At 37.9% G+C, this 14,980-nt stretch overlaps 1 non-coding gene across 1 annotated transcript; it reads right to left on the reverse strand.

The window, feature by feature from the left end:
- Window positions 1–14,624: 14,624 nt before the first annotated feature.
- Window positions 14,625–14,696, reverse strand: TRNAW-CCA (transfer RNA tryptophan (anticodon CCA)). The gene has a single exon. It is a non-coding gene; the product is annotated as a tRNA-Trp (tRNA).
- Window positions 14,697–14,980: the final 284 nt, after the last annotated feature.

A 14,980-nucleotide genomic window follows, 5' to 3' on the forward strand; every position in this document is an offset into this window, starting at 1 on the left:
CACATGCCTGACACCTGGGCTGAAAAGACTCAGCAGCTGGGCTCAGGCATTGTCTGTATCTCTTGTGGAATTACCACATGGTCTCTTTCTCTAAGCTGCTTCAGGTTAGCCAGACTCTAAAACACTGGGGAACAGAGGGAGCCAGGTGGAAGTCAAATGGCCATTTGTGACCTACCTTCAAATCTGCCAGATTCTATTTGTTGGAAGCAAGTTATGAAGGTTGCCCCATATGCAAGGGGAGAAAAATTAAATTCTACCTTTTGGAGCAGAAACGTCAGAAACATTGTTAAACCTTTTGTAAAAACCATCACATATTTCAACTGCTCATCCTGTGTCTTTCCTAGCACTATTCACAAGAACATAAGTTCCATGAGAGAAGGTACTTGGTCTTCTTTACTGCTCTATTGCCAGCAACTCAAACTGCTGGACTAAAAGTATTTTCACATAATGTGATGATTTGTTTATTTAATAAAACTATTTTCTCTGCAGAACTCAGTTGAGTTCCCATTTACTGTTGTTACTGAGTTCATGCAGGAAATTATAGTAGTGCAGCTCAAGTGGTTTATGCTTAATCAATACTGGGTGACATTCCTAATAATAGCTAACTTTGGTATGCTTCATACACACCTAATTCTTCATATGGGTTACTTTATTTACTCTCCCAAAAAATCTAAGAGATGGTACTGTTATTGAAAGTCTACTTAGTGGCAGAACTGGAATTCAAAACCAATCCTGCCTGATTGCAAAGGAAATTTCTGGCTATTCTATTTCACTTTTATGAGTCTTTAATAGGTGGAATCCTGCAAGCCTCAAATGAGTTAGCTGTGAGAGTGACTTGCCAAAAGTACACTGCTAAGGAATTGTAATGTAATCTTTAATATTATATGTTTCAATCATTTGGATAGATCTTTGTATGCATATTTCACCCTAATTTGTAAGTTTTTACTTTCAGGAAAATGACTCACTGTACTGGTCTATCCTACAGTGCCTGAGACAGATGAAGAGTTTGATAACTAATTGAGGAGTTAATGAGTATAGTATAGAAGTCCTGATAGGTAGAATGATCTTAAAAATTTTAAGTGAATATATTTTTATATGCATGCATTTTATGCAGAGTTCACTATTTGGAACTCAAAAGCCACAAATTCTTTGAGAGGTAGATAAAGTAATTATCATAAAATAGCCAGTTAGCTTCTATGTGTGGAATCATGAAGTGGGAACATGGAAAGAAGACATGAAAAGGTTCAAAATTCTGATGCACCTCTTGGTAGAGTGGGAAGACTCCTAAATGTTTGTTTTAAGCTTTCTTTTCCTTGTCTCTAAAATGGAGATCATACCAACCTCAGGTGATTGATGAAATGGTATAACATTAGTGCTTTGTAATATACAATGTATTTTGAAAATATAAGTCATCATCTAGTCTGAGTCTCGGAGAAGGCAACGGCACCCCACTCCAATACTCCTTCCTGGAAAGTCCCATTGACAGAGGAGCCTGGTAGGCTGCAGTCCATGGGGTCGCTAAGAGTCAGCATGACTGAGCGACTTCACTTTCGCTTTTCACTTTCATGCATTGGAGAAGGCAATGGCACCCCACTCCAGTACTCTTGCCTGGAGAATCCCAGAGACAGAGGAGCCTAGTGGGCTGACGTCTCTGGGGTCGCACAGAGTCGGACACGGCTGAAGTGACTTAGCAGCAATAGCAGTATTCTGAGTCTAGGCTAATTTCTATTCATATGAAGAAATGATTGGTATATATTAACTATACTTCAAAAAGTCACTACAGGTCTTTCATTTATTTTATTTACTTTGTATTGATATAATTGATGTAACATTGGATAAGCTTAAGGTGTACAACATGATTGCCACTGTAGCATTAGCTAACTCAAACACATCCCATAATTATCATTTATTTTTTGTGATGAGAGTAAGGTTTAGTCTTGGCACTTTTTAAATGTATTATAAAATACTGCTGACTATAATCATTAGTGAAGTGAAAAGTGAAGTCGCTCAGTCGTGTCCGACGCTTTGCGACCCCATGGATTGTAGCCTACCAGGCTCCTCCATCCGTGGGATTTTCCAGGCAAGAATACTGGAGTGGGTTACCATTTCCCTATGCATTAAATCTCTAGTTGCAAATTTGTACCCTTAAACAATATATGCCCAATTCCTCTCGCCTGTGGTAACACTGCTCTACTATTTTTCTGAGTTTGGCTTTTTGAGATTCTACATGTAAGTGGAGAATTTACAGTATTTGTCTTTGTCTGACTTACCCCACTTAGCATAATAACTTAGAGGTCCATCTGTGTTATGGATGGCAGTTTTTTTTTTTTATGGTTGAGTGATATTCCATTATACATTCACATCACCTGTTGGTCCAGTCATCCATTGATGAATACTTAGCTTGTTTCTATATCTGAGTTATTATATTTATTGCAGCATTATTCATAAGAGGGCAGATAACTTTTAATGTCTTGTTTTCATTACCTTTGGATATATGCCCAGAAGTAGGATTGATGGATCATTTGGTAGTTGATTTTTTACTTTTTTTTCAGGAACCTCCATAAGGTTTTTCATACTGATTGAGCCAATTTATATATATATATATAAGTTTCGTTTCTCTACATCTTTGCCAATACTTGTTTTCTTAATGATGGTCATTCTAATAGGTCTGAGGGCATATCTATATTTTTGATCTGGATTTCCCTGGTGATTAGTGGCTTTGTACATCTTTTTGTGTACCTTTGGCCTTTTAGGAATCATTAAAATCTTACATCTTAAAATTATAAAGTTTATGGACTGCAAGTTGTTTTTGTTATACAGGAAATTGTTCTTAAATGAATATGTTACCCACAAATATTGTGATGGAGACGTTTGAAACTCTTGATCCCTGTTACCAAGGAGAAATAGGGGATGGCCTGTGATGAGTCCTTTGTTTCCCAGGTGTCATCCTTCAATTTCTTCCTTTCTAAAAGGTGTTTGATTTTGTTTGGAGTGGCAATATGACCAGCCTCAAGGGGAATTCATTGATGGATTTTAGGCCACTGTGTCTATTCTACTTTCCAGTAATAGGTATATACCCAGTCATGTGCTGTTAGAATGATCCAGGAAATAAAATTACATGATTATAGTGAAATGAAAAACAAATAGAAGTATACTCCAGGACTTCTAGGGAAGGGGTACTTTCTGATAAGGTGAAGTCCTATTGTTCCATTTTTTCCAACCCTTTCTGCTTGAATCATTGACTTCCTCATAATTACATTTGCAGCAATGCAAAATAGACCAATAAAATTTTGAAATGCATCCCAGTCTAAAAGATAAAACTGAGCCTCTCAATAACCTGGGTATAGTCTACCTACAGATTTCTTAAGTAAACAATAAAAATTATATGAGTACAGCCATTTTTCACTTGGTTACTGTTGGGATTACTTGGAGTTCCTTGCATTGTAACTGACCTATGATATATTACCTCAAAAATCTAGAAAGAATAGTCATAAAGCAAGGCTTGTATTCACCATGTTGAAACAGTAGCCTCTTGAAAGAAGCAGTTTTGAATGTAGCAGAAAGAGAAGCAAAAAACAAAAATCACAAACAAAAATTAAATAAGCTCAACAACAACAACAAAAAACACCACAATTCTAATTTTCTCGGCCTTAAGGCAGCCAAACATCCAGAACTGATCCTTCTCATAAGATAACACAAAAATTTCACTTAAATTTAGTTAGATGTAGGGTGACCAGTTGAGAAAAAGGACAATGAAGGGTTTTCATCCAATTAGCCATTAATCCTACTGACATAAACTTTTATCTTCTGTTCCATGTTATCTTACTTTTTGTATAAATTGTCCCTTTGAAATTCTGTGAAGGAACTGAAAGAATCTCAGGGCATCTGGATCCAAGAGAGGAAAGTCGGGTGGCAAAGCCTCCCAACAAGGGTAAGATCATGTGAGACCAACTTGGAGAGTGAAGATACTGTTAAGAAGAGGTTAGGTGGGGCAAGATGGAAGATGATGAGAGAGAGTGACCCCTCAGTGGGTTATGTAAGTTAGGCCAAAATAATGGTAGCCTAAATAGGGAGCTGCAGAGAAAGGACAATGTGTGAAAGGAGTTTAGGAAAGTATGTAAAAACAGACGAGTAGGTATTACATTAGACAGAGACATACAGGGAATATGACTAGTTACAATGACGGGAACATTTGGATTTCATATTTAAGAAAACCAGACAAGACAAGAGGAGCTGTTTGCTGGGAATGTCAAATTGGACCAAACACTGCAGAGAAATAACATTCAAAGGTAAAGGTACTGATGACATTGAATGTTAAGAATATGGTCACTATGGGGGAAGCCAGACAGCTGTGGGTTGAAGAAGTGGGTGGACAATGAGCTTCCGAGATAGTGAAGGCACACAAATATTGAAGGAGTGGTCCAAAGAGGGGTTAACTGCAGGGAGATGGAAATGAAGGTGGAAGGGAAAAGTCTTTATGTGAATAGGAGAGAGCTGAGTAAGGTTCAAGGATCCATCTTGAACAGTGACTACCGTTTTTCTCATCTCTTACAAATCATATACTAAAGTGAACAGAGTTCTGATGTTTCCCTTTCTTTTGGCAATGCAGATAATACAAAGGAAATTGTCAAAAACTATGAGGATGCAATTCCCAGAGGTAGCATTGTCACACAGAAACCGAAAGAGACTTTTAAATTTGAAAACAACAATGAAAATGCGTTCTCACTGGGATTACAATGCTTCTAGCAGCCCCTTTCATAGCAGACATTCCTCAGAGGCTGCCAGTGCTACCCAAGTGCCTTCCCCTTGAACTTCAGCTCCTTCTGAAGGAATCTCCAGTGTGCAGCCTTCCTTCTCACGGGGCCTCCTGTTTCTTTTCTGTTCTCACAGAAAGCATTTCAGCTTTTGTTTAACTTGCTCTTGTTGAAGATAGGTCCATTTCTACAAACAAGGTGCTAAATAGCTCATGCATAGAGTTGTCTATCAGCCTTGGAAAACCGACAATACTTGCAGCAGAGATGCCTTTCTATTCCCAAAATATGTTTCATCTGGGTCCTGGGTACTTAGCTAGACTACATTTCCCAGCTACCCTCCCAGTTAAGTGTGGTTATGTGCAATGTGGACTGAAATGATAGGGAAAAAAGTGGTCAGTCACTAAGCTGTGTCCAACTTTTTGCAACCTCATGGACTGTAGCCTGCCAGGCTCCTCTGTTCTTGAGATTTTCAGGAAAGAATACTGGAGTAGATTGCCATTTCCTTCTCCTGGGCATCTTGCCAACCTAGGAATTGAACCCTTGTCTCTTGCTTGGCAGGTGGATTCTTTACCACTGAGCTACTAGGGAAGTCCTGTCACTTAAAACCTTCAAGTTCTTTTTACATATTCTTAAGTGTAGTGTAGTCACTCAGTCATATCCGACTCTTTGTGACCCCATGGACTGTAGCCCACCAGGCTCCTCTGTCCATGGGATTCTCCAGGCAAGAGTACTGGAGTGGGTTGCCATTTCCTTCTCCAGGGGATCTTCCAGACCCAGGGATCGAACCTGGGTCTTCCGTATCACAGGAAGATGCTTTACCCTCTGAGCCACCAAGGAAGCCCCTTACATATTCTTAAATATGGACAAAAAAAAAAAAAAATGGACACAAAGCTACCTAAAATGGATGCAAAGCCCAGGGGAACCTTATAAGCTACTAATTGAAGATAACATTTTCAGAAGGTAGAAGTCTGTGTCCCTGATTTAGCCCTGAGATGAGACTTACCTGACAAGCAGCAGCTTTTAATCAGTGAGACATAAACTTGGATTAAACTGTGGCATTTCAAAGGCTTAATACAATATATTTAAAACAAACAATAGTAACAAATACATCATTCAGTCATTCATGGTAATAGCATGTGCCATGTATTCATTTGTATACCACTCACTATATAACTATTCTTTAATTCTCCACAAAATAAATTATCTCTATAAAATAAATGCTATGATCCCCATTTTACAGATCAAAGAGTTTATGCTTCAAAGCAATTACCAAATCTTCCCAACAGTGACTGTCTAAAATCCATATAGGGGCTTGTAATATCTTCATCTAAAACATGATTATGGAACAGATTCTAGGGATATTTGGCTCTTCTGCATAGCTCCTACTTCAAAGTAAACATAAGCTCTTAATTCATTTTGAAATCTATATGCATGAAATATCTAAAGAATGCATAGCTAAGATATTATTTACAGCATAATAATTCACAATAACACTTTAATTGCCTGAAAAATCAGATATTCTAACATGCTTAAGCAAGGTCAAATTCTAGAGTCCCTTTGAAAATAACAAAAAAAACATTCTCTCCTGTTAAAGTTAAGTTCAAGATACAAAAGTATATCCTCATAAAAATTTGTCAGACTTACTTTTCACTTGGCATCACCTATTTAAAACGAACAGCTCAAGATCAGCCTGGCTTGACCTAAGTATATATGCACCATCTTGAATATTCACATTATGGTTCATTGAAAAGGCAATGGGCTTTGCAACAAGATTGACAACAAAAGGGAAAGTGATGAGGAAAATTGCCTTACTTATCTGCTACAGTACTCTTGATTGCCTACTGTAATTTTACGGTTCATTATAAGAGGGGGAAAAAGTTTGACCGTCAACTTGAGTACTTGTATATCATAAATTGCTACAAAGAATAAGTTGCTTGAAGCACTCGTTAATGAAGCCACCATAATTGTGTGTTTTTGAAGCATCAATTTTCACCAGTTTTACCCCTAATGGAGTTATGTGGGTAAAATACTTAAAGGTCATCAGACACTGTGGGATATGAATCAAGTGTAGAAAACTGAAGATGTTAAAAAATTACACAGGGGTGACACAGGCTATTTTCTAAGTCATCACTTGAAATAGCATGAGATTTGACTGGATAATTGAAGTAAATAGCAGTGCTTTCATAGATGGTCAGCACAGATCAGGTAGGGGTCAGAAAACATAACAACTTTAATCATCCTTTAACATAAGTGAATGCCACTCTGCAGTACTGTGGGGATGCTCCTATTTAAAGCTATTTCCCCATTCTACTAAAAGTCCTAAACTTCACTTCTTCAAAGGATACTTCCTAACTTAAAACACTTGACTACCTTAGTGTTAGTCTCTCAGTCATGTCCGACTCTTTATGATCTTATGGACTGTAGCCCGCCAGGCTCCTCTGTCCATGGGGATTCTCCAGGCAAGAATACTGGAGCAGGTTGCTATTCCCGTCTCCAGGGGGATCTTCCCAATGCAGGGATCCAACCTGGGTCTCCTGCATTGCAAGCATATTCTTTACCATCTGAGTCAGCAGGGAAGCCCTTCCATTATCTAGAATGGTGCTATTAAATATTACAGACACTAGACATGTGGGGCTGTTTAAATTTAAACTAAAAGTAAAATAAAAAATTCAGATCTCAGTGCCAGTAGTCAAAGTTCAAGTGTTCAGTGGCTTCATGGGGCTTATGACTATGGCCTTAGAAAATACAACTCTACATTTCCATCAGCTCTGAGAACTCGGATCTAGAACTAGATTACCTGATAGGATACCCACAAGCCGGATATGGATATTAAGACCTTGAAAAGTGACTAGTCCATGTTGAGACTTGCTTTTGAGACTCCAGAATACACAGCAGGTTTGGAAGACATATTTCTAAAAATACACTGTATAATCTCAGCAATTTTTATGTTAATTAAATGTTGAAACAATAGGTAAAATATGTTATTAAATCATGTTTATTTTTACTACTTAAAACGTGACTATCAGGGAATTTAAATTTACATACGTGCTTTGCATTATAGTTGTACTGGACAATGCCAGTCTATAGGAATCAAGCCTACTTGGTAAAGACTTCCCAGGTGGCACTAGTGATAAAGAACCCACCTGTCAATGCAGGAGACTTAAGAGATGCAAGTTTGATCCCTGGGTTGGGAAGATCCCCTGGTAAAGGAAGTAACAACCAATTCCAGTGCTCTTGCCTAGAGAATCCCTTGGACAGAGGAGCCTTGCAGACTATGGTTCATTGGGTGGCAGAGAGTCGGGCACAACTGAACTGAGTTCGCACCAAACACAAGCCTGAACTACCAAGTAGCTCAGTGAAGTTCAGCATACTGTCTTGCATCAGGGAATCTGTATACCTGAGAAATCATGGGGGCACTTACCGCACTGAGGAAGAGAGATGGTTCCAGTTGGGACCTGAGGAAGGAGAATTTAGGTACCATTTAAATGATACAGTGTTTTGATAAGGCACAGAGCAAAGAAGGGCTGTTTGCCAAGGATTTAACTGCAAGCCTGAGGTTGAAAAGCATATATTTATTTTATCTTTTGAAACTAGCAAAGTCAGGATACATGCAGAATGTATTTAAAATCCCCTCATTTAAAGTTCTGCAACGAGATTAGAAATTGAAGCTGTATCAAGGGCTTCCATGGTGGTTCAGATGGTAAAGAATCTACCTGCAATGCAGGAAACCCAGATTTGATCCCTGGGTCAGGAATATCCCCTAGAGAAGAGAATGGCTACCCACTCTAGTATTCTTGCCTGGGAAATGACAGAGGAGCCTGGTGAGCTGCAGTCCATGAGGTCAAAAAGAGTCGGACAGGACTGAGCGACTTTCACTGTCACTTTTTTTTTTTTTTTCACCTTTATCAAGGGAACTCAGTTCAGTCAAAGGTGGTAGGATTCATTCTTGGTAATATTATTCCTTAATGTTATATCCTCTTGATAATTATCAAAAGCTATTTTTACAAGCTAATAAAGTTTCATATTTCTTGACCTAGTAATATCCCTTATTCTTCATATATACTGTGATTATGCAAAAATGTCCTCAAAATGCCCTTTTCTTTCCACCTCTTTGGCTCATATTCTCTGTGCTTAGAATGTTCTTCTCACTCCTTCTGTTGAAATCTTTCATGGCTTAGTTCAAATGTCATAGCTTCTAAAGGCTGCCCAGCTTTTACCCACCACAGTCAAACTAGCATCAAACAAATATCCCAAAATTTGATTTTGACCTTCCTTGTGCAAATGATGAACACATTTTCACTTGGTGTGTAATCATTTGTACATGAGCCCTCTCTGCTCCCTACTTGACCAGCTTTTAGAAAGGAGTGAACATGCTTTGACTTTATATTCCTCTTAAAACAGTCTATTTCACATGGTACATTCTCTAGAACATATGATGGAGGAATATTTATTTGTAATAATGAGAAAATGCAATTAGTAATGAAAAAAAAATCCTTGTAGACAGATGGTATAACCTGACATTTTAAAACTTTGCTTTATCTTTGCTACATTTTCATGACTTTCTTTAGCTTTTTGGGTGTCTCATACCCCCACTTCCTTTTGCCTCTTTAGAAACATACGCATACATGCTTGCAAGAGAGAGAGAGAGAAATGTATGACCATTGCTTTAGAGTTAGTTCACAGAATAGCTGCACAGTTCCCATTACACCACCCTGCTTTTTTCTAATTTAGTAATAGTTAACCAACATCTGTACTAACATCAGGTTGAATCAGTCTCACTTCCTTCCTTCCTCAGTGATTTCCACCCAGCTAATTGATGTCAGACATTTCTAGGTAATAAATGTATATGATGAAAAATTATTCTAAATATACTTTGAAGACTATAGGTGAAATAGGAGGTAAATAGATAGTATTCTTTGAGGAGATTTTGTATAATTGTTTATCTTATGGCTCTGGCATAGTATAAGAAAGTCTGATTTTCCTTGGCAAGAATAAAATACATCCTACATAGGAAATACTATACCTCTGAAAAAGCAAAAGCGTTGTGCTAGGGAGCAAAAGGCTGGTGCCTTGCCTGACTTACTAGCTAGGTGATGCAACAACTGGGCACCAGGAATACAAAAGCATCTTGTGTCTACTTCCTCTTCAGGCAAAATAAATAAACAAAAATACTGGTCTCTAAACTTTTTTCATAAGAATCACAAAAGAAAAAAAAATTCCCAGGACTGGTCCCCAGGGATTATAACTAGTGGATTTAGAGAGGTCTGAAATCTATTATGTTTTGCTGTTATGAAGCATCCTAGTAATTACAAGTTTGAAAAACTCAATCTGATTACAGCCTAGCTTCACACTTCACAGTGTACAAGAATTGCTGGGAGGCTTGTTATAAATTGCAAATTGTGCCACCTGACTTCTCACGATCCTGATTCAGCAGATCTGAGGTGGCACTCAGAAATCCAAAATTTTAATGAGCATCTCCTGGTAATTCTGACTCAGGTTCATAGACCACAACTGGAGAAACACAGGATTCAGCTATGATTTAGGAGAGTTGATGGCTATAACTCCAGCAACCAGAACAGACCCAGGGCTCAGTTACTGTTGCTGAGTCAAATGGAAATGCCCTGTGATGTGTTGTTATTTTATTTAGCTGTAAGAGTTCATTATTTTAAAGGGAAAAATGAACTAATTTACTCTTTGCAACTCCATGGGCTATAGACCATCAGGCTCCTCTATCCATGGGATCATCTAGGCAAGTGGGTTGCTATTTCCTCAACCACGGGATCTTCCAGACCTAGGAATGGAACCCATGTCTCCTGCATTGGTTCTCTAATGCTGAGTCATCTGGGCAGCCCAATAAGATAACCGGGATTGAATTCTCACTTCCAGTCCCCCGTCTCTTCAGTACATTGTTGTTGCCAGTTCATTTTTTGGTTTATTCAATAAATGTTTCTTGAAGTCCTATGATAGGCCAGGCAGCCTGTGAGGAACGGATGACATAGCCATGAACAAAGAGAAATAGTTTCTCTCCCACCGCAACCCAAGGTGCAGGAGAGTTTTAAGGTTATCTATTGCTGGATGACAGACCATGTCAAAACTTACTGGCTTACAACCAACAATCATTTACTTCACTCACAATCAGCAGTTTGAATAGAGGCACTGAAACGTCTGTGTTTTCCATGTGGCATCAACCTGCACAACTATCGTACCTGGGAGATCCTGTTTCAAGACGCTACCTGTCCATTTGATGGTGGCTATCACAGCAAATGTCCTGATCCCTCCGTATGTGGCCTTCCCAGGGGCTGCTTGGGGTCCACACAGCATAGGTGTCTGAGGGGTGGTGGACATTTTACATGGGGGCTGGCTTTCCTCAGTGTTGTAGCACAACAAGATATAGGCTGCAAAGCATCTTCCTAGGTAGCTTCACAAGTCACAGAGGGTAATTCTACTAAATTCTATTGGCAATTCAAAGCGCTAAGGCAGTCATCGGTTTATAGGGTGTGAAATTTCCTTGCAACTCTCAATAGGAGGAGTAACAGAGAATTTGCTGCTGTTTTTAATTGTTCACGGGGTGAGACAGATATTTAACAATGAACTAAATATACTTGCAATGAGTACTACTAAGAAAAAGGATCTGGTGCTATGAAAACATAAAACAGAGGGAGGTAATTAGGAAGAGACCCCCTAAGGAAGTAATATTACAGATGAGATAGGCTCCAAGTCAGAGTGCTACATAAAAATTGAAGAGATAATAATCAGAAGCAGGTAAAATAATTAAGTAAAAAAAAAAAAAGTGTAAAAATGGTAAGAGCTAGTCTTAATTACTCGGTTGCTCTGTGCCAGGCACCATTTCCAGACTTGACATGTATCATTTCATTGAACTCATAACAATCCTAGATAATGAGTAATCATATTCCCAATTTGTACCTACTGAAAAATAAAGAAGAGTTCCTCAAGATTGCAAAACTAGTGAGTGGCATTGCCAGGGTTTTAGGGTCTCGTTGTATTCTAGAAATCTGAGCATATGGGCATCCTTGTACCAAAGGTTATCACAGCAAGGAGCTGTGAGTAGCTAAGAAATTCCAATAGGAGAGCTGACACCCAAGGAGGAAGTTATGCAGAAAGTAAGAGTGAGCAAGCAGCAGAAATGAACTTCATCTCCTGCACCCCTGGCTCTGGTGAAGGGTTGTAATTTTCTCTCACTGCAGCGTTTTAGAAAGAGATTGAAAAATAACAGCTGGATTCCCATTTTTAAGTAGGGAAGGAAAGTCATTCCCTTTGATTTGGCTCCATTTTCCAACTTTTCTTTAAGCCCTAAATGACCTTAGTTACCACTACCTCTTTCTACAGGTAAAGTGGAAATGGATGATCTTGTAGCACTGGACAGAATTTGCTAAATAAGAAATATCCCTTTAAATAAACCTTGAAAAGTATAAGTCAGTTGTCTAGGTTTCCGCAGGCCAGGTGACAGTGTAGTGAGAATGCATCACCTGAGTGACGTGGTTCTTACGATGTTCAGATGTAATACTTCATCTAGACCAGCATGATATACTATCAGCTCTGTGTTGCTCTGATGATGTATTACTTGGAAAAATAAGGTTAGCTGTCAAAAACTCATTCCAAGGAACTGAAAGTTTGGCTGGGGGAAAAAATTCATTTCAGGTCTTAAAAAAAATACATTTTTCATTTGAGTGGAGGGAAAGATGACATGGTTAGAAGTCAAAAGGCTTGAGGGCCTGCTGAACCCTGGTGAAAAAAAAAAACATCTTTCAATACAGACAACTCAGAGGAAAGTCAGGGCCAAATCAATGAAGCCAGTGCCTTCCTATTTTGTAGGAGCCAATCATGTACAATTGCAGAATAGTACAACTTGGGGGACTTTTTGTAACTTCCACAACTATGTCCTTGAGACAGCAGAGGATGGGAAAATTATTCGGGTAGGTGTTTCAAGAGAATAAGTTTCTATAAGAAACATCTGGAATTAGTGTTCTGTACATGGGCTAGAAATGTCTTATTTTTAACATAGTCCTACTTATGGATGTCTTAACAACTGTTGTTTTTTATAGAGAGTGATAATATATTCTAAAATGATATTTAATACTGATATTTCCAAATCTGTTCTTAAATATGTGTGTGTGTCATGAAATTTTAAACAGTCTTTCAACGTTTTATTTGGTTTCAGATGTGCTGACTAATCTTGGAACTGGATTTATATTTATCACAAAATTCACCTTTTAGCCCCACCTATTTTTAATTTCTACCAGATATTTTCATGATAAGGTTAGAGAAAATAAGTACCTAAAAAAAAGAAAATAAAACAAAAATTACCAACCAAACAAAACCTCTAAGGGAGCCAAATGGAAGAAGTGTTTCTTTTAAGTAAAACAAGCAAGTCCTTAAGTTCTGAGGTTCTAGAGTTGGACTCTGATTTTTTAACAGTTGGTTCTTTTCACTTGTCGAGAGAGTTAGAAAACTCATGTATTCATCGAGATGAATGTCGCTTTCTGCTATTAATAAAAACCAAGTATCATCTAACTAAAACTATCAGGCTAAAACAAAATAGCCAAACAGTGATTATGAAGCATATTCTTTGTTTATTCTCTGTTCTGTGTCTTCTAAATAAGGTAGAGATAGAGAATGCCATGTTATTTCATTTTCCAACTTTACAGCATATTTCAAAATATTTTCAGATCTTGTCTGCTACAGTTTGTTCTAATTAATTAGAACATGTAATTATATCTACATGACTCCAAAATATCTTGGTATTGTGACAAGTTGGAGTGGACTAAGGTATGGTGGGGAATCAATCCAAATACTTATCTGGAAAATGGATGTAAAGAACAGTCACAAATTCAATAATAGTTTTGAAACCAGTTCATGTATTATTAGTTTTGGCCTTAAAATAACTTCTCAGTGAATAAGCCCATAAACAATCATTTTATCATCAAATAAAAATTGCAACTGCTTATAGAGCTCTCATCACTTGTTTGACAAAAGAAAATACAGCCTTGCAAGAGGAAGACATCTATCAACTGATATATATTTCTAAATTTATTTTCTAATTTAGATCCATTTCTAGTTTGTTTAAAAAATCTTAAGAATTTTAAAAGTATTTTTGAAGGAATGATTCAAGTGTTTATAATATATATCACAACATTTTTAAATGTCATTATGATGGATATTTTAATTTAGTATTTTTGATAAGTTTAGAACTGGTGATTTGTTACTGGAGCAATTTATAATAATGAATTAAACTTGATTTATATAGATGATGATAAGATATAGTAATTGGGTTTATTTTTGGGAAAAAGGCAATTCAAAATCTATTTGTGTTTATATACCCAAACCCAAGTTTCATAAGAAAGCTGAGACAAAGGAAATATGAAATATATGTATAAATATATATGGATATCTGTATAAATAACTATGTATATGTCTTGCCATCTTAAGGAAAAAGATGTTGAATTCTAAACATCAAAAGTCTTATAACTAAACAAAGGTGGTAAGGTTGTAGGGAAATATATTTAAATTGTGAAAAATGTATAAGAACTAAAGAATTTTAAACTAGTTTGGGACTCTACTGTGTTCAGGCAGAGATCTTGTAGGAGATTGGCGTGGGCGACATGATAAAACATGGGACATCCTTTTAGCTGGGAAAGAAATTTTGAGTGACATGAAAAAGAAAGGAATAAATACATCAAAGAGAGAGAGAGTGGCTTACATTTAGCCAGTTACATGGTAGGTAGGTAGGTAGGTACGTGAAGTTGCTCAGTCGTGTCCGACTCTTTGCGACCCCGTGGACGGCTTCTCCATCCATATGTTTCTCCAGGCATGACTACTGGAGTGGATTGCCATTTCCTTCTCCAGGGGATCTTCCCAACCCAGGGATCGAACCCAGGTCTCCTGCATTGGAGGCAGACGCTTTAACCTCTGAGCCACCAGGGAGGCTGGGTGGTATTTTTTACAGAGTAATATAATGAAAATATTTAAATTTTCAGGCCTAGATCTGGGATGATGTATTGTCCAGTAGGAAACAGCAACCCCCTCCAGTATTCTTACCTGGACAATTCCATGGACAGAAGAGCCTAGCAGGCTATAGTCCATGGCGTCTCAGAGTTGGACATGACTGAAGCAACTGAACCCACACACACACACACTGTCCAGTAGAGTGCAGAGTTGGACATGACTGAAGCAACTGAACACACACACTCTCTCTCTCTCTCTCTCTC

This window comes from Capricornis sumatraensis, chromosome 10, assembly GCF_032405125.1.
Source record: "Capricornis sumatraensis isolate serow.1 chromosome 10, serow.2, whole genome shotgun sequence".
Classification (NCBI taxonomy): Eukaryota; Metazoa; Chordata; class Mammalia; order Artiodactyla; family Bovidae; genus Capricornis; species Capricornis sumatraensis.